The sequence below is a fragment of the Polyodon spathula genome, chromosome 18 (genome assembly GCF_017654505.1).
Source record: "Polyodon spathula isolate WHYD16114869_AA chromosome 18, ASM1765450v1, whole genome shotgun sequence".
In the NCBI taxonomy this organism is placed as follows: Eukaryota; Metazoa; Chordata; class Actinopteri; order Acipenseriformes; family Polyodontidae; genus Polyodon; species Polyodon spathula.
The window spans coordinates 4,502,643-4,528,284 of NC_054551.1; the positions used below are offsets into that span (position 1 = coordinate 4,502,643).

Consider the following 25,642-nt stretch of genomic DNA (forward strand, 5'->3'; position numbering starts at 1 on the left):
TGGACAAACCCTTGGGTATTTACTTAATGGACATGGTTTCTTGTATCATCTGCACTGCTGGAAAATTACAACCTTGTAAAAAAAAGAACAGGTAGCTCATCCAAGCCTTAGCCATTCAGTCTATGTTAAACATTGAGTAACACTGAAGATGTTAAAGGGTACATAAGGACCTTTTAATTTTATTGTGTTACATGTTCCCATGTGTTGCTACAACTGTTTACATAAAATTTTAAATTGCATTCCTGCCTCAAGATGGCTTCATCCAGCATGGACCCGCTCAGAAACTACATTTCCCATCACTTGAGAAGACGAGTGACGACTGGTAGCAGAGAGTTAAATTATGTAGAGGATCTGTCCTTGCTACTACCTTTACATCAAGACTCTCCTAGGTATGTCAATGTAATGTCACAGCGGTAGAAGGGTAGGGAATTGTCAAACAGCTTTTTCACCGTTTACATTCTTTTGCAACCAGTTTATATATTTTGTTTGGGTTTGTTATTTATTTGTACTAATGGGGAGAATACATCTGTCCAACACATCAACATCGTAGTATAAATTGATTTGTAACACAATAAAATAAAAAGGTCCTTAAGTTCCCTTTAAACGAAAACCTCAACATCAAAATGATGTACCTTTAATGTTAACTATAGTTAAAATACAATGGTGACAATCTCACCCCTCCAAAACACCTTAAAGTGGGTCTAAATGATTCTAGAACTGTTGGTACAGTACTTGTAGTATAGTCTTCTGCATTTCTGCAGTCTCACAAAAACCCACAGTAATAACCATAGTCTGAAATAACCAATGTGGATCATTACCTCTAACTGGGTCCTCATGGCACTCAGAAAAGCATGGTGACAGCTGAGAGTCTAAATAAATCATCAAGAATCATTATGCATTTTTATTTTCCAGTCCTTTCTTTCTTTTATTATTACTGTTTTTTTTTTTTGCAGGGATTGGTTGCCAAGGTGCTTGGCTGTCAAGTGTGGCTTGATTAGCACGTTGTTAGCAGTCGTCACTGTAAGTTTGCAATCTGCTGACATTGTTAAAATCAGTGGGTTAAATGAACTTCAGTGCACTTCTGGAATCCTTGTCCTACATCACCAAACCTCGGATTCTACACAATTAGGTAGAATTCTCAAGCTCGGATCGACCCAGGACAGAGCAGCTGGGTAGAGGTGTTGTTCAGGTTTGGTGATGATTATTATTTGCAGGTCTTTGTGTGGGGGAGTTTTCCTGGCTCACAATCTGCCAGACTGTGGCAAACGCTGGTCAACGAGCATGGGAACACCTAAACCATTAATTTAAACGGTCCTGCCTAACGCTGCTCTGTGAGAACTTCAAGTTTGTATCAATAGCATCGAGAACAAAAAGAACCAAGAGAATGTAAAACAATCGTTTTCTCCCTGCAGAACGTGATATAAACCAACTGTCTGCCTACAGTTTGTGCGCTCCCATTGCCTCCTCCTTTTCTCTGCGCTAGAATAATTATTTATCCAGCGGTGGCATTTAATTGGCAAGGATGACTGCACTGTAAAATCACGAAAAAGAAACCTTGCTATTGGTAGATGAATCCAGGGAGAATAAAAAAGAGCATTGTGGGAGCTTGACTCTCAATATTACAAGGTTAGCAGTTTCTAGTGGGATTGACAAAGCGACATTAACGATGCCAGGTCTCCCATCTAGCCTGGCGCTTGCTCTCCTGGCACTGTAATCTCACAGACGCTTGCAAAAAATGATTAATATTTTTTTAATCTACCTACCCACACTGAATCAAAGTTGCAGCGGAACTGAAAATCGCAGGGCTTGATCCGAGCATGTGAAAGAATGTTAATACAGAATTTAAATATAAGGAATATTTATATATATATATATAAACATATTAATGCTCCTCATTAGTGTAAAAAAACAACAACATTAATGCTTAACACTTATTAAAAAGATATTGTCAGCAATATGATGGACAGTACATTTGCATTAAATGCTTCATTTAGAGAATAGATTTTAATAGATTTTAAGGATGCAGACAATAGCTAATAATGTTGCATACTTGTAACAATCCCATCTATCTTTATGTACAGTGTATAAAGCAAACTTGATATGTTATTTGTAGTCAAACCATAAATCAATGAAGGCAATGTAACTGAAAAATAAACAAATGCATCATCTACAGTGGCATGGTAAGTCTACAGTATTTCCTAAGAATTTCCAGGATCACTTGGGAAATAAACAAAAAAGAAAAAAAGAAAATGATCAAACAAAAAACAAATCTGCAGGTTCCATACTATGCACAAGCATAGCAAAGCACAGAGAACAGGGAACATGGAGAGCTTTTTCCCCCCTCTTTCCCCAGATCTCAAATCGTGCCTGATTAATTTTATTTTCCTACCCGATTTCTCTTTTGACAATACACTGGGAACAAAGGGCTGTGTCTGAAAAGGGGCAGTAATTCATCAGCCCCCATCACTGTGTGCATGCAGCTGCCCCTTTCACAGCAGGCTGCGTCCTACCAGACTCTAATTCAACAAAGTCTTGCTTTCCCATCGTCTCCACGGTGACGGCAGTGGACCTGAATCCTAATGAAGCTCAAGCTGGTATTGCCTGGGAGCCAAGGGAGGAAAAAAAAAAAAAAAAAAAAAAAAAAAAAAAACCCAAAAAAACGACTGCAATACCGCAGGTCTTCTTGGTATTACTTTTAAACTTGAACTCAGACCGCCACTGGTTAATAGCACTTATTTAAGTCAGAAAAAAACACATTCAAGGGCTCCCTATTCTTCGTCAAGCAAATTTGCACTGGCGTGATACTTCATTATGCTGCAAACACAACCAAAAGTAAATGCCCTCCCCGGGCTTCAAGGAGATATTGATCACGAACATGAGTGCGTCTGTGACTGCTCTGGACTTTAACTGGGTGCTGGGTGCAGGAAAATAAAGGACAGAAGTCTTTTAAAAAATACTGCTGCTCACAAGTTTCCTCTATTCGCGACATAAAAAGCAAGCACAACAATCAAATGAGCAGATACAATATAGTCTCCTTCCATTGCTACGCTGTAACAAGGCTAAGCTTTTTTCTAACAATACCGCATGAAAAAGGTCGTACACAGAACCTTGCCATCCACCTATTCAGATAACTTATGGCAGAATACAGAACAAGGCAACACAAGAAATAGTCCCCACTGTGAAGGCTTCAGCTGAGTACACACAGAAACACACTTCCACAAGCCTTTCACTGTAAGCTGAATAAATCAAGAGAAAAAGCTCAAGAATTATATTATCACAATAAATAATAAATATCAATAGCTGGATTTTGTAAAGGGAATCTAGTGTCTGCAACAAAACATGCCTCCACTCTTCTCGCTCAGCTTGACAGCGGCTTCTATTGATAGAGCGCCTTCATTTATTTGACAAAATTGCACGCATATTTACACCCGGCTTTGCACCGTGCATGCTAATGAGTTGCTTGGGGAAAGCTGCTCAAATTAATTGCTCGAAGTATCAGTTAACTTACCAAATTGCAAGTCGCAAATCGAAAGTACAGGGCTGGATTCTCAGGCGCAGTTCTCGTGGCACTCTCTCTCTACCAGCTTCTATCAGAGTAATGGTGGAAGAGAGCTTTCTAAAATGCAACACTAAGGTAAGGACTAAACTAAAGAGGGCAGGTGAAATAAAAAGGGAGAAAGGCTTATTTTTTGTATTCCCATTTTTTTTTTTTTTTTTTGGGGGGGGGGGGGGGGGGGCACGTATCAGGGAAGGGTCACATGTTGTCGTTAGCACATGACCAAGGTCACGAATCACATGATTGAGCCAGCACTCCTGATATGAAGAGTCTGCAGACAAGTCCTGTGAGAGAGTGAGAGATCACTCCCTAAAATGACTACTTTTGAAGTCCCAGTGTAATTAATTTATTCATGTCAGATTTTAAAACAGATTGCTAATGCCAATGTGCAACAAAATCAAATAAAAAAATAGAAAGGGGAATGATCTGTGTGAAACTGCAGCGGCTACAGAGATGCCAAGATTTTAATGAATATTTATTATGCCTTTCTCGTCTGTTATGAGCCACTTCGTCTCGGAAGTATGCCAACTTCATTTGAATACCCTCCTTTGTTAATCAATGCCGCTACTCGCCATCCCATGGCTGCTCCTCTATCAAGCTGTACGTTGTCACACACACACACACACACACACACACACCCGGGCACAGTGCGATTCGGCAAGCCTCGCCCTGCCTTGGTCTTATAAAACAATTCCCTGGCATGCTGCAGAGAGCAGACACAACCTCCATTGTGTCTCCTCCAGGAGAACACATCCATTCTGCTGCCTGCCCAGCTCCCCCACCAGGGCTAAAGTTTAAAAAAAATATTCTCATAATAGCAAGACTGCGAACCTAAAAAAATGATGTTTTTTTTTTTTTTTTTTGCACACTTATGAAACATAAGTGTCTCTTTTAAAATCCTAAGTGTCGTTTTAAAACGGAATGGACAAAAATAATTTTTTTGAAACCCAGTTACTGCTGCTGCTGCTTGAGGCATAATTGGGCTTTTGTAATGTCAGGCTACTGTCGAGCACACAACAGCGGCTTTGTCTCCCCAAGCATTGTGGGGCGCAACCTGCAGACAACTGTTTTTTTTTCTCAATTAGCCTAAGTAATGGAACAGGCTCAGATCAAGGCGTTCTCAATCCACCGAGCTGCTAATTGCTCGCATTGACAACAAATAAGTATCATTTTCGGTTTGCCAGAAAAGTTTAAACCTGCACGACTGCTCCATCTCATTTAAATTCACGGCACATCGGCGGTCATTTGAGACCCATGCCTGCAATGCTGCTCGAGGCTTTAATGCAACACAGAAGTTACAACTCACTAGATTACACAGGCGAGAATATTCTGTTTTAGAATTATCCATGGGCACAAAAAAAAAAAAAAAAAAAAAACTTTCAGCTTTTCTGCTGCATGAATATATCATATAAATGTACAAGAAAAGATCATTATAGATGCGTTCTCCATTTTAGATAAGGTTATTAGAGTATATTTTAATCCACGGAATGAAATTAGTGGTAATTTAATTAATCCTTCCTCTTCTGTTAATTCCCTTGCTTAATGGCCCATGTAAAATAAAAACATATATCTATACACACACATACATATTACAGTATAAGAAAATGGCTAAATAATAAAATAACCCACAGTGAAATCAAACATTTTCAGAACAAAAAACTTTCATCCCAAAACTGTCCTCCTTTTTGCAAAAAAAAAAGAAAAAAAGAAAGCTTCCCTTATTGCTGTTAACCCTGACAATGCATTTTATAATAGTGGAAATACTGACAACAGCAGTGGGCACTATGCAACATTTCCTTCCACTGAGGCAGGGCTGTTAGCTGGATGTAGGGAAAAGTTTGAACACTAGATGGCACTGTTGCAATCTGCATTGGCAAGATACATCCTTTTTTCCTTGAACCGCAGTGACAGATCTAACATGGCCAGTGGCATCTCTTTATACAGACTGTAGAGGGAGTGATTTCGAGGGTTTATTTTAAATAAGATGTTGTTGTCAGTCTTTGTTTATGTTTTTGTTTGCACACCTTGAGTGATTTGTGGCACATCAGTTGCAAGTAAAGGTATAATCACTGTCTTTAAAAAAAATAGGCTGGTTGCAAGTCAAATGCACTTTTCAAATTGGCCTTTGTCTAATAACATATCAGGCTGAGTAATATTCTTAAACTAGCTGCTTTGTTTCAAAACTTAGACTGTGTTCATCTCATGGCTCTATGAGTTGCTGACCAAGTGTGCATGCAATATACTGTGTTAAATCCTCCAACCTTTTCTTTTTTTGTTAAGGGGATGGCCACACGCTAAAGCCTGCTAATGAATTGCATTTTTAAAATGTTCAACCTCCAATTTTCTGAGATGTTGACAAGATCTGGACAAGGACCAAACAACCCAACAAACCTTCACTTTTTTTCACCCATGCAATTGAAACAGGACAATTTTCTTAAGAAAAAAAAAAATCTAGGCATATGCCAACATATTGGAAAAACCCACACTTCAAAATAAAGGTGCAGCACTACATATTTACACAGTAGTTACTGTTTACTTGTATCTAATACAGACACACACAGTGACTGTGAGGATGGAACGACATACATTAAGAACATGTGCTGTATTTAAGTTATTTTCCCAACCACATAGTTGTATTACAATATTACAAGCCCAGTGTACAGTATCTGTGGGTATGAATTCAGTAATAAGCCGTGGTTTTGAGGTAGGGATTTTGATTGCTGTGGTCTCATTTACACAATAATCTTTGTTTTCAGTATTCATTTTTCATAAACAAGATTTCATTAGCGCCTAAGCTGTTTGTTAATTCAGTCTGTGCTAAACCGTGTCTAAAATCGAGGATAAAGGATGCAGCTTGACATGACTCTCAATTAGTATTATGCTCCATGTAAGGGTGTTCTAATTACATTACAGCATCCTAATTTACCTTAAATTACATTTCAATGAATTACAACTGTGTTTGTGTGTGCAAGGTTTAAAATTGTGAATACTGAATAGGCATCTTGAAAAAGGATTTGCAACAAAAGGGCCTTTTAGAAGCGGCGCTTCAGATAACGTAAATTAACAAATTATACACGTGGAACACTAAATTAGACGACAGAAATTACAAAGACTGTGAAAAAAAAAAAGATTTTTAGAGCTTTTTTTTTCTTCATGTTTTAACTCTTTCCCTTCTCTTGCATCCTTGCTCCAAAAAACAAACAAACAAACAAAAAAAAAAACAACACTCTTGTGTTCAAATTGGGCTGTGTGAGTTTGTGACTCGGGCTTGTATTCAATTCAGAATGGTAACACTAAACATAATGCCCTCTTCCATTCCCAGTTCAACTATTTTAAATTGCATATACCAGTCTGTGGCTACACAGTGCAAATAATGACCACCTAAACAGTCTTCACAAACTTATACTGATTTCTGACTGAATCCCACAGGAATAACACTGGAATATCTTCTGCACTTCCTCCAAGTCCTAAAGTGATTCATTTTTAATTTGACCTTGTTAAATCATGTGGTTTTCATCACCCGTATTCATTCCATGTTCGTTTGTAACACATTATGTTGATCACATGTATAAGGCATGCATGAATTAACCCTTTCTACAATCACATGGAGGGTGAGTAAGAGGGTATGAATTAGTGGAGAATAAATAGCAATGGATGCAGGGGAAAGGGATATGTTTTTTATTTAAATCAGGATGAATTAACAGGACTGTGGTATTCAACCGGAATTCATTATGAATTTGCGACCATTATTTTAAATTGTAACCACTGTCCCTATATCCCCAGTCTTATTCCCTTATACCATTGCAAGAAGAATTACCATATTACATAGCATATGTCCTTTTCACAATATTGGTAACAGCAATACTAATGTTCTTTTACTATACATGTTTTTAGTGTGTGTTTGGGGGAGGGGCGATTTTAAATTAGTGTGGTGCAAATAAATATTATTGGTCAAATGAATAAGTTGTATTCATTTCAAGACAAAGTAGAAGCAAGATTCCCACTGTCAGAAGAGAGCAGAAAAATCAATAAGTGGAGTTTTCAGATGAGATACTTCTGTCAGCTTTTATAGCATGCCGTGTCACGTCTGCTATCAAACACTGATTAGTGCAACAGCCTCTCATTCCCTTGCCTGCTGCGATAACCCTCCAAGCATCTGTGTGGCCTTTCAACTGGTTACACTGGTGCGAATGTAATGCTGATGCTTCTGACATCACATCACCACTTAGCAAAGTGAGTTGCCATAGCGCTTGCAAAGAAAAAATCAACTCTGTACAAAATCACCAAGTGTCCACATCGGAATTACTTTTAGTATCTACTGTTCAAGGAATGTTACTGTTGATTTTTTAAATAAAAAAGTGAGGTTTTAGAATAGATGTGAATCAGTCCTAAAGCGTGCCTCACGATTAGAATAAGACGCACAAACTACATTCTCTCAATCGCTGTTTAGCTCCTAAATTGTTTAGGGACGAGGTAACAGACAGACAACCGTCCTGTTAAATCCTTTTTATTTTTTACTACGAAGACTCTCTTTCTAAAGAACGCCATGCATAAAACTGCAGGAAAAGAGCCAAGGCTATGCAATAAAACATGCCTTCCTACCTTATGTCTTGCAGGGTCTGTATTTGCATTCACATTTTCTCTCACATAGTTTAGAATACTTTCCATTACCTGATGGAAAAAAAAAAATTATATATATATATATATATATATATATATATATATATATATATATATATATATATATATATATATATATATATATAAGAGATACAAGGTTGTCCTGGAAGAAAACTTGCTTCCTTCTGCTCTGACAATGTTCCCCAACTCTGAGGATTGGTTTTTCCAACAGGACAATGCTCCATGCCACACAGCCAGGCCAATCAAGGTGTGGATGGAGGACTAACCAGATCAAGACCCTGTCATGGCCAGCCCAGTCTCCAGACCTGAACCCCATTGAAAACCTCTGGAATGTGATCAAGAGGAAGATGGATGGTCACAAGCCATCAAACAAAGCCGAGCTGCTTGAATTTTTGTGCCAGGATTGGCACAAAGTCACCCAACATCAATGTGAAAGACTGGTAGAGAGCATGCCAAGACGCATGAAAGCTGTGCTTGAAAATCAGAGTTATTCCACCAAATATTGATTTCTGAACTCTTCCTAAGTTAAAACATTAGTATTGTGTTGTTTAAAAATGAATCTGAACTTATTTTCTTTACATTATTCGAGGTCTGACAATACTGCATCTGTTTTGTTATTTTGACCAGTTGTCATTTTCTGCAAATAAATGCTCTAAACGACAATATTTTTATTTGGAATTTGGGAGAAATGTTGTCAGTAGTTTATAGAATAAAACAAAAATGTTCATTTTACCCAAACACATACATATAAATAGTAAAACCAGAGAAACTGATAATTGTGCAGTGGTCTCTTAATTTTTTCCAGAGCTGTATATTACTGTATAAATATAGGAACTACAGCACATAAAGTGATCAAGAACAAGAATTCCTATTGAATTAATATGTAATGTACCCTGCAGAAAGAAAATTTATATTAGTATTCCTGACAATTTCCACACTATTTTTACAATTTTTAACATAATCAACATTAATAATGAATAGAACTCAACTCAATACTCTAACCTAATCTTTCCAGCACTAAGCGGTTTGTACTGTCCTCAGTAACTGAGCACACTTACGTTAATAAGTGCACAAAGCCCATGGGTCCGTTCTCTGGGGCGCTTATGGAGTACTAAATGAGGCAGCCAGACGATTGATGTGAAGGTCACTTTCTTTCTAAAGGACAGCTCAAACGTGATGCAGGGGTCACCTACTGACTTTTTCTCAGACAAAACTGAGGAAGCAATTACAGGGTTACTTTAGTTGGCTAATTTAGAGAAAGCAGATAATACGGTCCGTCGGCAACACTGATTGGGACAAAGGTTCTGCATGCGGTTTAATTTCAGGCAGGTGACAGTAAGAAGGTAAGCAGCCCAATTAGACGGGGGTCAAGCACACATCCATTTTTTATGAAATGTATTTACACTGGTAGAAAGTCTACCCTCCTGGGATGGCTACACGCATGGCTCTTCAGCAGAGTTACCCCTGTGTAGTGAGGTTAAAACTGCAGGGGGAATAAAGCCTACCGCGGTGTGTAAATCAAATGACAATATAAAACCACTTATCACCGTGTATAAATCCAATGGCAATCACACCCCATCACACTGTATAAATCAAACAGCAGAGGAGAGACGGTTTGTTGGAACAGGGCTTTCCCCTTTCTTCTACTGTATTGTGAAACAGAGAGATCGTAATGCCGTGGCCATCAAATTTAGAAACCAGATTTTTTGCGTAAAGTTAATTAGCCAGCAGTACTTAGACCCGTCACTGTTTACATCACTAAAATAGACGTCAGAATGTTTGTGACAAGTCAGCTTCCCCACCCAGTCTCAAGCACTGGCACTGGAATGATTTTTAAAGTTGGGGTGCTGAAAGCCATTGAACAAAACTGTAACCCCTGTATATGTTGGAAGCCATGCAATGCCAGGGGGTGCTACCGCAAACCCCCAGCACCCCTAGTTCCAGCGCCCTTGGTCGCAAGTGATTTGAAGATATGTGAGAGGAAAGACAACTTTTGAATATCATTTAGAAAATTCAAACACACATGTTTTGCTCATTTGTACGTACACTTACTGGCAAGACTGCACCCAAAATAACAATACAGGTGACCATTACGCTATGAAATAAAGTGAATTAGCCAGAAAACAGTTCTTTAGTACAGTAGAGCTGGGCTCTTCATGCCTCCTGATACTGATTCTATTATATAATTGGTAATAACTTTCTACATTTATGGCAAGATATTTGTGAGTTACTCATTTCTAATAAAACAAAATGCACAAACTTGATTTCAGTTGCAGTAGATTTCAACACAGTACGACAGATCTTGATTACTGGCCAGGTTTAGGATTGTTTCAACTGCACAGCCTCTCCCATTCATACATGGTGATTTACATTAAACTTACCTATTTGATAAAGTTGCATTGCAAATTTCACTGCAAACCTGACCTGTATGATTGCGAGAGATGGTCTAATTTGAATTGCTCTGATTTCCCCCCCTCAAGAGCTTTACTACTTAATCTCCACTAATCTGTATCATTTATCTCCACTTCCTTTCTTTTTGGTTTCAATTACCACTCCTAATGCTAATTTGCCACTTTATTTATGTCACTGTCATATTCTAGTATAATAAGCAAATATGGAGAATACTTCAGGCTGCATCTGAGAACTGATGATAATAATCTGGGCTCGAAACACAGTTGGCTGTTTAGGGGGACACACAAGTCTACCTTAGATCTGATTTTTATTTAAAATACTCAATAGCTATATGACGTAAACTGAACAAATAATCTTTTTTTAAAGTTTTTTAAAACAAAATATATGTAATGTTTTAGAGCCCATATATATTTTCAAAGCCTCGTAATATTAAAAACATTAAAATGACACACTCAAATATGATAATACTAAATAAACACCAGCCTTTTGTGTCTGTTCTGACATTCATTTGGCCCATTTACTAAACAGGTTAGACTGCGATATACTGCAGTAATTCACATGCAGATTAAGTGTTCAGCTTTATCATAGGCAACATTTACTTGGGCTGGTAGATAAGTTGCCAACTAAGTCCCACTTTTAGGCAGGATTTGAACCGCCAGCCCTCCATAAAGAAAAACTTATTTGTATATATATCAAAATGGAAAAAGATGCACAGTACTTACTCACAGTACTGGCTCTTTGTGGTGTATGGCTCCCTTCAACTTTCTTGGCACTTGAGTTTTATTCAGAACACAAACTCTGGAACAAAATGAAACAAATGTGGTTGCACTTAAAGCACAGGTCGCATTTCATAGTTTCACAATTTTCCTTCTGACTCAGACACGTTGCATTTACACAAGGGCTGCATTAATCCAATACAGTCAGAATTATTTTGTTATACATACTCCCAAAGAATGCATTTACATCTTTAAACTGTATTTGCTTGCCTTACAGTTTACAGATGCAGTATTTTATGAATAAAACAAACACATAGGTATTCTGTAATTAAGTGAGCTGAGCATGAGCAAGGCACACTATTTGGTACTGACACTTGTCTAAATGTCTATTCAGTGCTCTGCCCCCGCCCCCCCTTGGAATAAAAGTATTGTACATTTTTTAATTTAAAGTCACAGCATCTTCTCTTAGAAATGCTTATCAAAGGTTTTTTTTTGATAAGAGGAAACTACATAAACAATTTAAACTCTATTCCTGTTATTTGGCGAGTTCTCCATAATTACAGTTTTAAACTGCAGACTCTATATTTTGTGCTGTTCACTTTGACACCTCAGATATCAAACTAGCAATAAAAGCAATTTAGTTGAATAAAGGTCACAAGTGACTTGCGCTGAATAGTCAGCAGTCTAAAACAGTACATAGGCCTTTAAGAACCGATGATTTTTGGTTCTGTACCTTTAACATCATTGCAAAGAGCTTAATTTTTTCTTCCTTGATTCAGTAGTCACCAATGTGCATGATTCATCCAGTTAGCTATTATACAACACTGGAGAGCCCACTTCCACTTCCAAAAACAATAATATTACAATGAGTTAATTAAAACATTTAACTGAAGATAACTTGCTTCCATACAAACAAAAACATGGTTGCAGTCAAGCGACCCCTCTCTGTAACATAAACTATACATTGTACAATTGGTCTTCCAACCGTGGTTTAGAATGCAACATAAGCTACCTGCACCAATTCTGCTGAAACTGCTGCTGAGATAAAATAAAGTCTGAGTCACCAGTTACACTGTGTAACTCATCATCTCCACAATCTCCACTTTAGGGCCAAGATTCGTAGGCTACCAGCTATATGGCCATCACTGTAATATCAAAATTCAGCAGATGCTAGGATATCAGAAAAATACTGGTCTCAGCAGAGAAAGATGAGAATCAATAGATGATTTGGCACTGAAGCAAGGGCAGCACATAAACATCAGACATGCCCCTGCCAGTGTGAAGTCAGTGTCAAGCCAGTGTCACACCAGGGTAAAGCCAGTGTCATGCCAGGGTGAAGCCAGTGTCCAGCTAGTGCCCACTTCCTCCGAGCCAGGAATCTTTTCCAGAAATCCTTTCACAACACCTGGCCCAGCACAATCCTCACTGTGAAGGCCTGGGGATGAAGGTGGCATGTTCAACTGAGTGGACAGTGCAAGCTGGTGGTGAAGGTATTCTGTAACCATCTTCCTCTGCAGCTATTCAGCACATGCTTTCTCAGAGCGACACCAGGTACTGGAAAGGGTGTTCAGTAAGCGATCAGCTTAGCTACCTGCTCTATGAAATCTGACAGAAGCCTCTCTTGCATGCTTATTTGTTTGTGTTTTTCACTAGATTCCCTCGGGATGGCAGACCTTGTTATCATACGAGTCCCGCAATAGCACATGAAAGCTGGATGTGAGGCCATCTAGTCAGGGATCCAGGGTCTTTTACTTCTTGTCTGAGATCCTTTTTGGAATTGCAATTTTAGAGTAGCTGTCGTTTGTCTCCACTGTCTGCTTATACATGCTCACAATGACGGCAAACCTAATACGTGTATTATGTAAATGAGGGATGCACAATGGTAAAATAAGCATTAAACCTATCTTTAAAAATGTGTGCAAAATGTCTTTAATATCTGTAAAACCTAAACAATGTTATTAGTACATGTAATTACTGACTGTTGAAGCATTAGGACTGAACTGAGCTGTTACATGTTTGCATTGTTGGCTGCTGACAGAGGGAGCATATGGAGCAAAACTGCTGTCACATCCAGCAAGGCAAAGGGAGACATTGCACACAGATTGGAAATCGGGTGAAACTGTTTATACCAAAGCAGGTTAATTACTGTGTCTACTCATCCTTCCCAAGTGTGATGGGGCATTTATTATAGAGTGAGAATGTTCTATTTTATGAGCTTGATATTCAAACTGAATTTTGTTTAATTAAAACAACAGCAATAAAAAATAATGAACTATCCATCTAATATTTTTTTTAAACCATGGCCTTATCATTCTCAACCAGCAGCAAACAATGATTACTTGGCCTGCATCCCAAACAGTTGTGAATCTTCACTACTTTACCTTTTCATTTGACATAAAAAATTATGAATAGGTATATGTGGAAGGGTGGTGGGTAATTCACTGACACAGGAGACAGACAGGTGGATTTGGCAACACCGCACAGGTGCCCAGTTTTATTTTCGGGTTGCTGTTTTTCAGTTTATCCCGCAGATGGCGCTGTGGGTCCGTGGTCTGATTTACCAACGATGGTAAACAGAACCACGGGCATACCAAGCGATGGTACACAATACCGGCGCTTGCAGGACAAAATAACACAATAACAAAACTACAAATAAAAGGTGCTGCACTCTGGTGCAATATCCCGGTCGCCGCTGCCCGTGCGACCCGGATCTCCGTCCTACGCTGCCGGCTACCCAGCCTGCTCTGTTATATTTTTAAGGAGTCTGCCCAAGGGTTCCCCGCTCTCACTGTCTCACTGTGACACTTCCGTGTCTTTTTCTCTCCCGGCTGGTTCTCGGTCCGCGACCAGCGTTTCCGCACTCTCAGCGAGTCTATAAGGGCAGACCTGAGGAGACAGCAACAATCACCCAAGACTCACCTCTCAGCCATTCAGAGAGGGGAAAAGTCCACACACCCACTTTCCCACCTCCCCATGTCACTGCCATGACTCACAGGCGGTTGTTGGGCGACTGCCGCCCTCTTCCTGCAGTCCATGAACACGCCAGCAGAGTCAACACAGATCTCTCCCTGCTACATATCCTTTCCCTCAGAATGACACCACCGGTTCACTCGAAAATCTTACACCCCCATGCCTTCCCGAGAGAAAAAGTCTGCGTTTTGATGCTGCTTTCCTGCTTGGTGGACTACCCTGAAGGCATAGGGCTGCAAGGCCAAGTACCACCGTGCAATTTTGGCGTTGCTATCTTTCATCCGGTGAAGCCATGCTAAGGGGGCATGATCTGTAACCAGGGTGAAGTGTCGCCCCAGGAGGTAGTACCGGAGTGACTCGACTGCCCATTTTACTGCGAGACACTCCTTCTCGATGGTGCTATAATTTTTCTCGCGGGGAAGGAGCTTCCTGCTGATATACAGGACTGGGTGCTCGCTTCCCCGAACCTCCTGCGACAACACTGCCCCGAGACCTGTCTCTGACGCATCTGTCTGCAGGGTGAATCTCTTACCAAAATCCGGGCTGCATAACACTGGCTTACTACACAGCCTCCGCTTCAAGGCGAGAAAAGCCCTCTGGCACGACTCCGTCCACTGAACCGTATTTGGGGCAGCCTTCCGGGTGAGGTCTGTCAAGGGAGCAGCGAGCGTAGCGAAACTCGGAATGAACTTTCTATAATAGCCCGCTAGTCCCAAGAAAGAGCGCACCTGGGTTTTGGTTGTGGCCAGTCAGCCAAGGCTTTCACCTTAGCAACTAGCGGTCTGATCTGGCCGCCCCCTACTCGATACCCCAAATACTCCGACTCACTCTTCCCAATGGCACACTTCTTTGGGTTAGCAGTGAGCCCCGCCTCCCGCAAGGATTGCAGCACCGCCGCTACCTTACACAGATGACTCGGCCACCTCACTGTGGATAACCACATCATCTATGTAAGCAGCTACTGCTTGGGGCCGCAAGATGCTCCATCATCCGCTGGAAAGTGGCGGGTGCTCCATGCAACCCAAAGGGCATGGTCCTAAATTGGTACAACCCGAAGGGAGTCGAAAACGCCGTCCTCTCTCTAGATTCCGGAGTCAGGGGTATCTGCCAGTACCCCTTCGTTAAATCCAGTGTCGTCATAAAATGAGCTCCTAGATGCTCCAGCAACTCATCTACCCGGGGCATCGGATAAGCGTCAAATTTCGATTTCTCATTGATTCGTCTGAAATCAATGCAAAATCGAGTTGACCCGTCTGGCTTATCAACTAAAACGATTGGACTGTTCCAGTCACTTTGGGACTCTTCTATTACCCCCAGTCTCAGCATTTCGTCAATTTCCGCTTTTATTACCTGTCTTTTACGCTCAGGTATACGGTACGGCCTCTGGCGAACTAGCGCCCCCGGCTCAATATCAATGTGATGATGGGCTACTCGAGTCTGCCCCGGGACTGAAGAGAACACGTCAGGAAACTCCGCCACCAGACCGCGAGCCTGACATTTCTGCGTTGGTGTCAGATTCTCAGCAATCTGTACCGATCCTTTTCTTGCCACAGAAAGATCAGGTCCCAGGTCCGTGACGTCATCTGCATGCGCCACTAACAACGCCTCTGGTTGTAACCAAGGCTTTAAGAGATTGATATGGTAAATGTGTTTCTCTGTCCGTCGCTCCGGCTGGCAGATCTCATAGTCCACCTTCCCAACCTGGCGTGTAACCTCAAAGGGTCCTTGCCACTTAGCCAAGAGTTTCGACTCAGAACTGGATAATAACAGAAGTACCTTATCCCCCGGCTGAAATGTGCGCAACTGGGCTCCTCGGTTATATTGTGTCTCCTGTCTGTGCTGTGCCTGCTGCAAATTGTCATGCGCCCATTTCCCCACAGACTCAAGACGTTTGCGCAGGTCCAACACATACCGGACGGTATTGGTCGAATTGTCCTGCTGCTCCTCCCACATCTCTCTGACCAGGTCGAGCACGCCCCGGGGTCTCCGCCCATACAGCAGCTCGAATGGTGAAAACCCAGTGGAAGCCTGGGGAACCTCTCTGATCGCAAAGAGAAGGGGAGGAATCAGCTGGTCCCAGTAACGCACATCACTACGAATAAATCTGCGCAACATGTTCTTAAGGGTCTTATTAAAGCGTTCCACCAAACCGTCGGTCTGAGGATGAAACACCAAGGTCCTAATGGTCTTAATTCCCAAAAGCTTACATGTTCCGCGGATTAGCCGGGACATAAAATTGGTGCCTTGATCGGTTAATATCTCCTTGGGAATCCCCACCCGGGAGAAAAACCTTAACAAGCTCGTTGGCAACAGACTTAGCGGACATAGATCGGAGGGGAATAGCCTCTGGATAACGCGTAGCGTAATCCAGAATGACAAGTAGGTGGGTGTATCCTGCCGCGCTCCTCTCTAATGGCCCAACTATGTCCATCCCAATACGCGCAAACGGAGCTTCCACTAGGGGCAAAGACACCAGTGGGGCTCGTGGAACGGCTCTAGGGCTGGCCTTTTGACATTCCCCACAACGCTCACAAAACTGCTTGACATCGCCATCCAGCCCCAGCCAGAAGAACCGTGACAAAGCCTTGCTTTAGTTTTATCCCTTCCCAAATGACCAGACAGGGGAATAGCGTGAGCCAGCTGCAACAAATCCTCCTTAAAGGGCTGAGGAATGAGCAACTGATGACGCACTTCACCGGTCTGGGGTAATTTATCAACACGGTACAGCAGGTCTCGATCAATTTCAAAGCGGGGGTACGTGGCAGCGCATCTGGGCTCGACCACCCGACCATTAACCACCGCTGCTTGGTCAAAGAGCCTGCCCAGCACGTCGTCACGCGCTTGTTCGAGTCGGAAGTCACGGGAGCGAGCTAAGAAATCAGCTCCCATGGCTTCCAACTCGGGGTCAGGTCGGTCCCGAGCAGAGGCAGACGAGCCAGACCCCTGCGCTGGCTCCGCGACCTCCCCCCCGGACTCTTCACCAACTGCCCCCACCTGAAACTTCTCCGACTCCCTCCATTGCCAGCCCTCATTCTTAGCGATCCGGTGCTCCCGTTTAGTGTTACGGGGTTTAAATTTATGGCAAAACCATTCTGGATCGCGAAAGGGAAAAATCTCTCCAATTACTTCCTCTTTCTTCACCAATAAAGAGGACGGGGCTGTCAGGGCAGCCAACTAATCTTTAAACTGCTCACAGTCCCGTCCCAGAACTACTGGTACCGGCAATCGAGGACATAATCCTACCTGCACCTGCGTCACCTGCTGGCCAATAGTCATACACACACTGATCTTGGGATAGGAGCGGACATCCCCATGAATACATTTAATACGCACCCGTCCCAATATACGTTTATACCCCGGTGAGACTAGGCTCTCCTGTACTAGAGACTGACCACACCCTGAATCCAGGAGAGCCTGGGTTTTTGTACCATCCACTGTCACAGGAATAACAAAACCCTTGTGCTGAAGTGACTGAGGTAAGTGACTGAGGTAATTGATCTTGCCTACCTGGTTGGCTGAGGTCACACTCCAAGGGACAGTCCCGGGCGAGGTGGCCCGCCTCCCTGCATGTCCAACACCTCGGTGGGCTGGTTTCTCTCCCCGAAGTTTTGGAAAGAGGGGGAAACACTGGAGCCATAAACGGGGCTCGCCGATAATGACCCCGGTCTGACACTGCAGCAGCCCGTGGGTATCCCCACCCTACCCCAGTTCCCGGGCCGGGAGCTCCCACCGACACTCCCCTCCAAATCCTAGACTACCCCTTCCCCCCAGTCCCTTTGCCCTCTCCGGAGCCGGTTGAGGGGACGATCCGGGAGCCGCACTCCTCCCCGGCAGTTTTACACTTTGGCTCGCTGCCTGCTACTGTTCAGCCGCCCGATCCAGAGTATCTGGTGCCTGTCGCTGGACCCATAGCCGCAGACCCGGGGCCAGACACTCCAGAAACCGCTCCACTACGATCAGCTCCACCAACCTAGCTTTGGTGACCGCGTCTGGGTTCAGCCAGCCCATGGCGTAATCCTTTAGCCGGTGGGCAATAGCTCGGGGGTGCTCCCCCGCCGCAAACGGCTCCTCCTGGAATCTCTTACGGTAGCCTTCCGGGGTGGCCCCCACACGATTCAGGATGGCTGCCTTTAGCAGGGGGTAATCCAGCATGTGCTCCGGGGACAGCGTCCTTGCAGCTGCTTGAGCCTCCCCGGTGAGTTGGGGTAACCAACAGCTAGCCCACTGGGCATGAGGCCACCCGGCCGAGATCGCCATGGCCTCGAACACCTCCAAGTAGGCGTCAGGTCGATCCTCGGCCGTCATCTTGGTGGGTCTCTGTAGGGAGTGGTCTGGAGCTGCGGGTCTGGCCGCCCCCTGCACTGCCGCGGTGAGCGTCTGTCGCAGGAGGTCCATCATTGCGGCAAACTGAGTAGCATCCATCGCTAGTCTGCTCCTTCTGTAGCTGCACTGCTTGGGGCAGTGCCAGTGAATCCCACTTCTCACACCACGTGTGGAAGGGTGGTGGGTAATCCACTGACACAGGAGACAGACAGGTGGATTTGACAACACCGCACAGGTGCCCAGTTTTATTTTTGGGGGTGCTGTTTTTCAGTTTATCCCGCAGATGGCGCTGTGGGTCCGTGGTCTGACTTACCAATGATGGTAAACAGAAAAACGGGCATACCAAGCGATGGTACACAATACCGGTGCCTTGCAGGTGCTCAAAGAAATAACAACGAAAACAGAAGGCAAAAATAACAAAGGACAAAATAACACAATAACAAAACTACAAATAAAAGGTGCTGCACTCTGGAGCAATATCCCGGTCGCCGCTGCCCGTGCGACCCGGATCTCCGTCCTACGCTGCCGTCTACCTAGCCTGCTCTGTTATATTTTTAAGGAGTCTGCCCAAGGGTTCCCCGCCCTCACTGTCTCACTGTGACACTTGCGTGTCTTTTTCTCTCCCGGCTGGTTCTCGGTCCGCGACCAGCGTTTCAGCACTCTCAGCGAGTCTATAAGGGCAGACCTGAGGAGACAGCAGAGCGTTATTTTATAGGACCAACAATCACCCAAGACTCGCCTCTCAGCCATTCAGAGAGGGGGAAAGTCCACACACCCACTTTCCCACCTCCCCGTGTCACTGCCATGACTCACAGGCGGTTGTTGGGCGACTGCCGCCCTCTTCCTGCAGCCCATGAACACACCAGCAGAGTCAGCACAGATCTCTCCCTGCTACAGTATAATAATACGAATGTATTACTGCAATTTGAAACGTAGTTTCAACAGTCTTCTGACACTTTTTTTTATTACAACTGCCACCTAAAAATTGTTTAAAAGACTAGTACTTCTAAACTGATGTTGTTTTTATCATAGTTGTTTCTTCTTCTTCTTCTCTACAGATAAAGCTTGGAAATGCATGCAATTCATGCTAGGTACCAACAATGAAACTGACCTGCCTTCCAAGTACATTCATTAACTGCAGTTTCTTCACTGTTTCAAATTAACAGTTTTTTGTAGGAACACCTGAATCGTGGTCCTCACTCGCAGCCTCCTGCAAATATTACAGCTTCGACATACCTGAATTATGAAGTCTACGAGGAATCGAGGGCCACTCATTTTCCAGAACCCTCACACAGAGTAGCATGGTGTGGTACAGTAGGCTGGTGTCACCTTACCACATGACTCTTCCTAAATGAATTCTGTGCGACCACACTTACATTCAGATCCAGAAACTGGGTAAGCAGAGTCTATGTGGAAGCAATTGTATCTTTATAGCATGGCAGAATCACTACTAGAGGCATGGCACAATTTCTTTCCTGACACAGATACTTCCATCAAGACTGCTACCTACCAGTGCAGAGGGTCAGGGAGAGGTTTAATAACCACAGATTTCCATTGGCATGTATACTTGCAGAAGCTCGGTCCAGTTTAATCCAGGTGGTATGAGCTGTACCGTTTCTTCCTGGCAAAGGGATTCCCAACATCTACTGTTGTGGCAGAAAAGTGTATGTTGAAAGTTGCAGTCACTCTTATAAAAAAAGGGCTAATGAATGATGTTTAAAAAAAACAATATGACAACATTGTTATTAGGAGCTGATAATTATTGACAGTACCACAGTTTTAAATGATAGAACTGTTAATAATAATAATAATAATAATAATAATAATAATAATAATAATAATAATAATAATCCAGAAAATCATAAGTTTATAAATTTGCTACAAAATATTTTCTTGAAATTTTCGGTGCACATCCTTGGTGACATATATCTTTAAATACCCAGAGACTGTTTAAATAAAGATTCTGACTTTTGACAGAGACATTTTCAGACTAGACCTCTATTAATTTATATGATAAGCAGCACACAGTACTAAAATAGTGCATGGCAATGTTGATATGCTAGAAATAACAAACTTAAAAATTCAGAAATATGCATATATTTTAAAAAACAAACAATGAAACGAAACACTCTTAAAATTAAAAAAAAAAATTGTCCAAGTGTCATGCCTCTGTGGCCTTGCTAGAGCCAGACTAGCCATTGTTTCAGCTTTTCTCTCCCCCTTGCATGCTAACTAAGCAGGGCTATAAGAACATCTTCCAAAAGCCCAGGCAGTTTTGGATAGATGCCAGCCTGTTCAGTGGGATGCACTTGGTTTCTGCTGTGAAGCCAAAAGAGGGTTTAAGAGCACAATAGAGCCCTGGCCAATTTAACTGCGTCTCTGGCACACCAACAACTAATGAAGGAAAGACAAATGTCCAGTTTATCTGCTTTATTCATCTGGTTTGTTGGTGCAACACTTACCCTAATAATAAGTGAAATAAATAAATAAAAATAGAAACACCCGTTGCCCTTTAGGAAACAATTTTTTCATTCCACAATGGCCTCGTCTGCAAATTCTCAATAAAAACCCATCTTGCCTCAAAAAAAACCCTAAATAACAAACTACAGCTAAAGTAAACACACTGGAGGGCAGAGGCTTAGCTAAAAACAGCTTTTCTTCCATTTTTCCCTCGCAAGACAAGAAAGGAGTCCACAGCGGCCATTTCTGTCTAAAGAATCCGAGCTGCGGAAATATCCAGCAAGAAAAAAGAAAAAAAAAAAAAAAAAAAAAAAAACGCCTGTGAAAACTGAGAATTCTCCCCTGGCTTTCACTTTCGCCAATCAACAACCAGCAAGCACGACAAATAATTGTTTGCAGCTGTCATTAGCTGAAAACAAGGCAAATCTGCATATGCTTAATCTTAATTAGGCAGACTTGGCAAGAAGCCTCAGCGACAGTACCAAACAAGATCCTCACAAAAGGGGACAAAGCTTTGGCTGTAGAAAAAAAAAAAATAACAGAAACCAAACAGGCTATAAATGAATGGTAACAAAGGACAAGACATAAAAGGGCCATGCTTAAAAAAAATGTAAAAAAAAATGAAAAAGGTGCCATAAAAGATGCCAACGTTTCCTTACGGTGTTCTCCTTTTTTCTGTCTCACTCGCTCTCCCCTTTGTGCTGCATCCCAGCACTTACTGCTGAAGCAGTCTCAGCCTGGGCCAGATGCAGTGCCGCAATAGTGGAGTTAACAGAAATTAAAAGCGCAGGATGTTTTTGTTTTTTCTTGTCACACAGAATGCACCTGATACTAATTAATCAACTCTCGTTTACCTCTCAAACGAGCAGGCATTGATCGACTTCTTTGACAAATTTCCACTGGGGACGAAGAAGAAAAGGAAGGCAACAAAAGAAATGGGAAATGAAAACTGAGGACTAACAGTTTTGGTTGCTGCAGCTTGGCACTGGTAGCAGGACTGTAATATGAATTAGGATTTATGTGAGGGAAAAAAAAAACCCTTGCTGCTGCACAGGGAGGGGAAAAAACAGCTCACAGGCTCTGCAGTAAATGCTCTGCAACTGCACACTGCAAAACGTATTCATCACGCTCCAGTCTGCCACTGACGTCACCCAGACACAAACTGCAACTTTGCACGCTGCCATGCTCGATTCATTGGAGCATTTTTACAAAAAAACAAAAATGACACAACAAGAACAAAACACACACACGCACAAAAAAAAAATAAAACAGTAGAGAAAAAAAAAAAAAGGTTTGAATGGTGACGGTAGGGTTTCCAAATCATTTACTGACAATTGTTCCCAGAACGCTGGAGCATATCCGATGACAAGATGCTATTTAGTTTGTACACAGACTGCTGAACAGAACAAAACAAAAAACCTGTGATGGTTTGGAACCCTGCCACTTTCCTACCCAGAGCAAAAGCTTTGCATTGCCTACTAGCCCTAACACAGGCTATGCAGCATCTGTACATTTTGGCACGCTTGCATGTTTTTTTTTTTTTGTCTACAATCTTAAATAGTGCCAACCACACAATGACGGACCCGAAACACACCCCTGCACTGCCCGCTCCCATTATTTGGTATTAAAGGGTTGAATTGTGTTGATTTCTCCTTACCTGGCACTGAATGCTGAGGAATGCCACGGTGAGACAAGTGGCAGCAGCCTTCTGCAGTCCAGCACATTCAACAGACGCAGTGAGAGAGAGAAACACTAGTGATGGAGGAAGGGAAGATTTGAGGCGAATTAAAATGTCGGCGCACAGTGTTTGGGGGTAAACGTGGCTTTCGACTATTGGCGAATATTGAAATTCTAAGGCTTTAGCGAATGACTTTCCGGGAACTTGCAGTTCATGTGTTAAACAGAATATGTTTAGAAACAGTTTTTTTTTTTTTTGTCTCTTTTATATTTATTGGTAAATAGTAATGAACAGTAGTAACAATTTTTTTTTTTTTTTAAAAGGTACCTTTTCCATTATTTATTAGTCGTTACTCACAAAAAGTGTACTTGTAATGTTACATATTCATAATTTTATTTTTGCAAGTTTGAGTCTTCACTTAACTTCTCTGTCTAGAGCTGACTGTTAGCAAACTTAACTATGACTTATTTCTATGTTGTGCATATGCATTTAGGTAACGGGCTATGATTTGTAGCGTACTGTTTATCTCTCGCTGTTTTAGTTTATAAGGTTGGGCTTTGTTTAGCTGCTGATACATGATAACAATTACACCCTATGATGAATATATATGTTAAACATATCAGATAGTATCAAGCTATTTCAGAATTTGAAGACAGTAAACATAAATCAGGACACAGATTATTTTTTATACACGTTATTTAATCATAAAATAGATTTCACAATACACACACACACACACACACACACACATATATATAATATATATATATATATATATATATATATATATATATATATATATATAATATTGGTTTTAAATAGAAATAATATAAACAAAAAAAGTGACATTTTTTATTTTCTTCACTTTAAAAAAATAATATATATACATATGCTATATTGTATGATATATCTATATATATATATATATATATATATATATTATTATATATTATATAGATATATTATATATCTATATTTCCTATTATAAGTCTTAGGGACAGTTAAAAATTTAACAGCACCCACAGACACATACATACAAACATAGTAAAAACTTGTTGCTATCGTTTAAGAAAAAAATAGTATTAAAACACAATATTAACATTTTCCTGTAAAAGTTATAAAAATTAATTTACAAACATAATAAATGATTTAAACAGCAAGTGTTAACCTAGTTCAGTCAAAACAAAATACATAAAACTTTCATAATGAATATATGTTTAACATACTGTAATTATCATTATGCACTTTCCACTGTATTTAATGTACTATGGTTTTTTTATTTTATTTTTTACTGTATATCATGTATTATGCATTTCTCTGTATTTAAAGTATTATGGATTTTCTTGTTGTTACTACATTTTGTAAAGCGCTTTGTGATGGTGGTCCACTATGAAAGGCGCTATATAAAATAAAGATTGATTGATTGATTTTACGTATTTTATTTTGGATTACAATATCTTAAACATATCAAGCCAAACTTAGCATCTGTTTTGTAGCATGGCTAACTTATATTTTTAGTCATACTAAATGTACCACAATTCTAGACACTTGATGCTAATTATATTGTCCTTATCAGACATGCTTTAAAACGTGCATTGTCTTGTTTTCTTTAGGGCTGTATTTGTAAATGATTGTGTAAATGGGGGCTAGTGCATGACAGCATGTTTATGGGCACTGAGACCTGCTGGCAAAGACAAAGGGGTTGAGTCAAAGCTGGTCTGTAAACGAGTGCCACATTTTAATTGAATCGCTCTATATCAAGACAACTTCAGATCAAACATCCATTTCAGGAACTGTTATTTAGTATGATTTTGTACAGTTCACTAACAAGGAACAGATACACGATTACTTTCATACAATTAAAAAAAGGGGACGATAGTAAATAAAATAACTTTCAAATTCTATTTAATATAAAATGCATTTTTTTTTATCTCCTCTACAGCCAAATATATATTTTGAAAGTGTCTCTAATATTATAACAATGTAATTAATTTATACAATAAGAAAAGTGCCTTCATTGTTTCCTCATAAAAAATCTATGCTTCTCATTCTGGAACTCAATACCTAATAGTTTATCAGTAATTTTATATTGCTAGACTATAAATTACTTTTTTAAAAAATGGATTGTAAGGGCAACAGTTGTGAAATACCATTATATAATAACGATAAGATTTTAAATACGCCTGTCATGTTACAAGCATATGTATAAATCATGCATGTAAATCAAATAAATTCAGTTTGACGTGATTTTGTACATTCTATGTAGCTCATTAGATGCAGCTGCCTTCCCAGTGATAATTGATACCGTGTGAGCATTCCTCTTGTGCATATGTAAAACTCAATTCATTTAAACAGTGCTTTTGTGTGAATGGCAAAAAAAAAAAAAAAATGCTGGCACAGACTGCATCATCTTGTGATTAATGCAAAAGGATTTCTCTTTCAATGAATCAAGTGCAGCGATTATGCCCAGGACTAGACAATAGGTGAACTGAAAAGCTATGAGTAAATGATACATTCAACTTGACATCAATAACGGGTGATATCTGAATTTCTAAACAAACGTTAGAATTGTGTTATTAATCAGAACGTGTTTTCATTAAAGCAATGCAAACAGGCCACGTTGCTTTTATCACAGGAATTAAGATTAAACAATCATTGCTACACCACAATTTCAAATACAGTAGCCTCACCGCTTTTCGTGTTTGCTTGTTTTATTTCTTGAACACCATTGGTCTCCCTGGGAACTGGGGGATATTTTATGGTGCTTAATATCCATGATAATGTATTCTCATAGGGTAACCATTCATGAAACAATCTGACAGACACTTGAGAGGAAATTTGCTATCTACACAGGTCAAATCAAGGTCTTAATTACAAACAATTGCA

The 25,642-nt window shown here is 41.0% G+C and overlaps 1 protein-coding gene across 3 annotated transcripts in view; it reads right to left on the minus strand.

The window, feature by feature from the left end:
* The window catches only part of LOC121331040 (trinucleotide repeat-containing gene 6A protein-like), a 106,116-nt gene extending 85,913 nt beyond the window's left edge, over nt 1-20,203 (minus strand). Inside the window, exons 1-2 of one of the 3 annotated variants that reach the window (XM_041278154.1) lie at nt 20,129-20,203; nt 11,332-11,407 (exon numbers count right to left, since the gene is read on the minus strand). The gene's annotated coding sequence lies outside the window, so the exon portion shown is untranslated. Of the gene's footprint in view, nt 1-3,508; nt 3,588-8,158; nt 8,222-11,331; nt 11,408-20,128 lie in introns of those variants that run through there. The other 2 variants (XM_041278156.1, XM_041278157.1) reach the window with 2 other exon arrangements.
* Nucleotides 20,204-25,642: the final 5,439 nt, after the last annotated feature.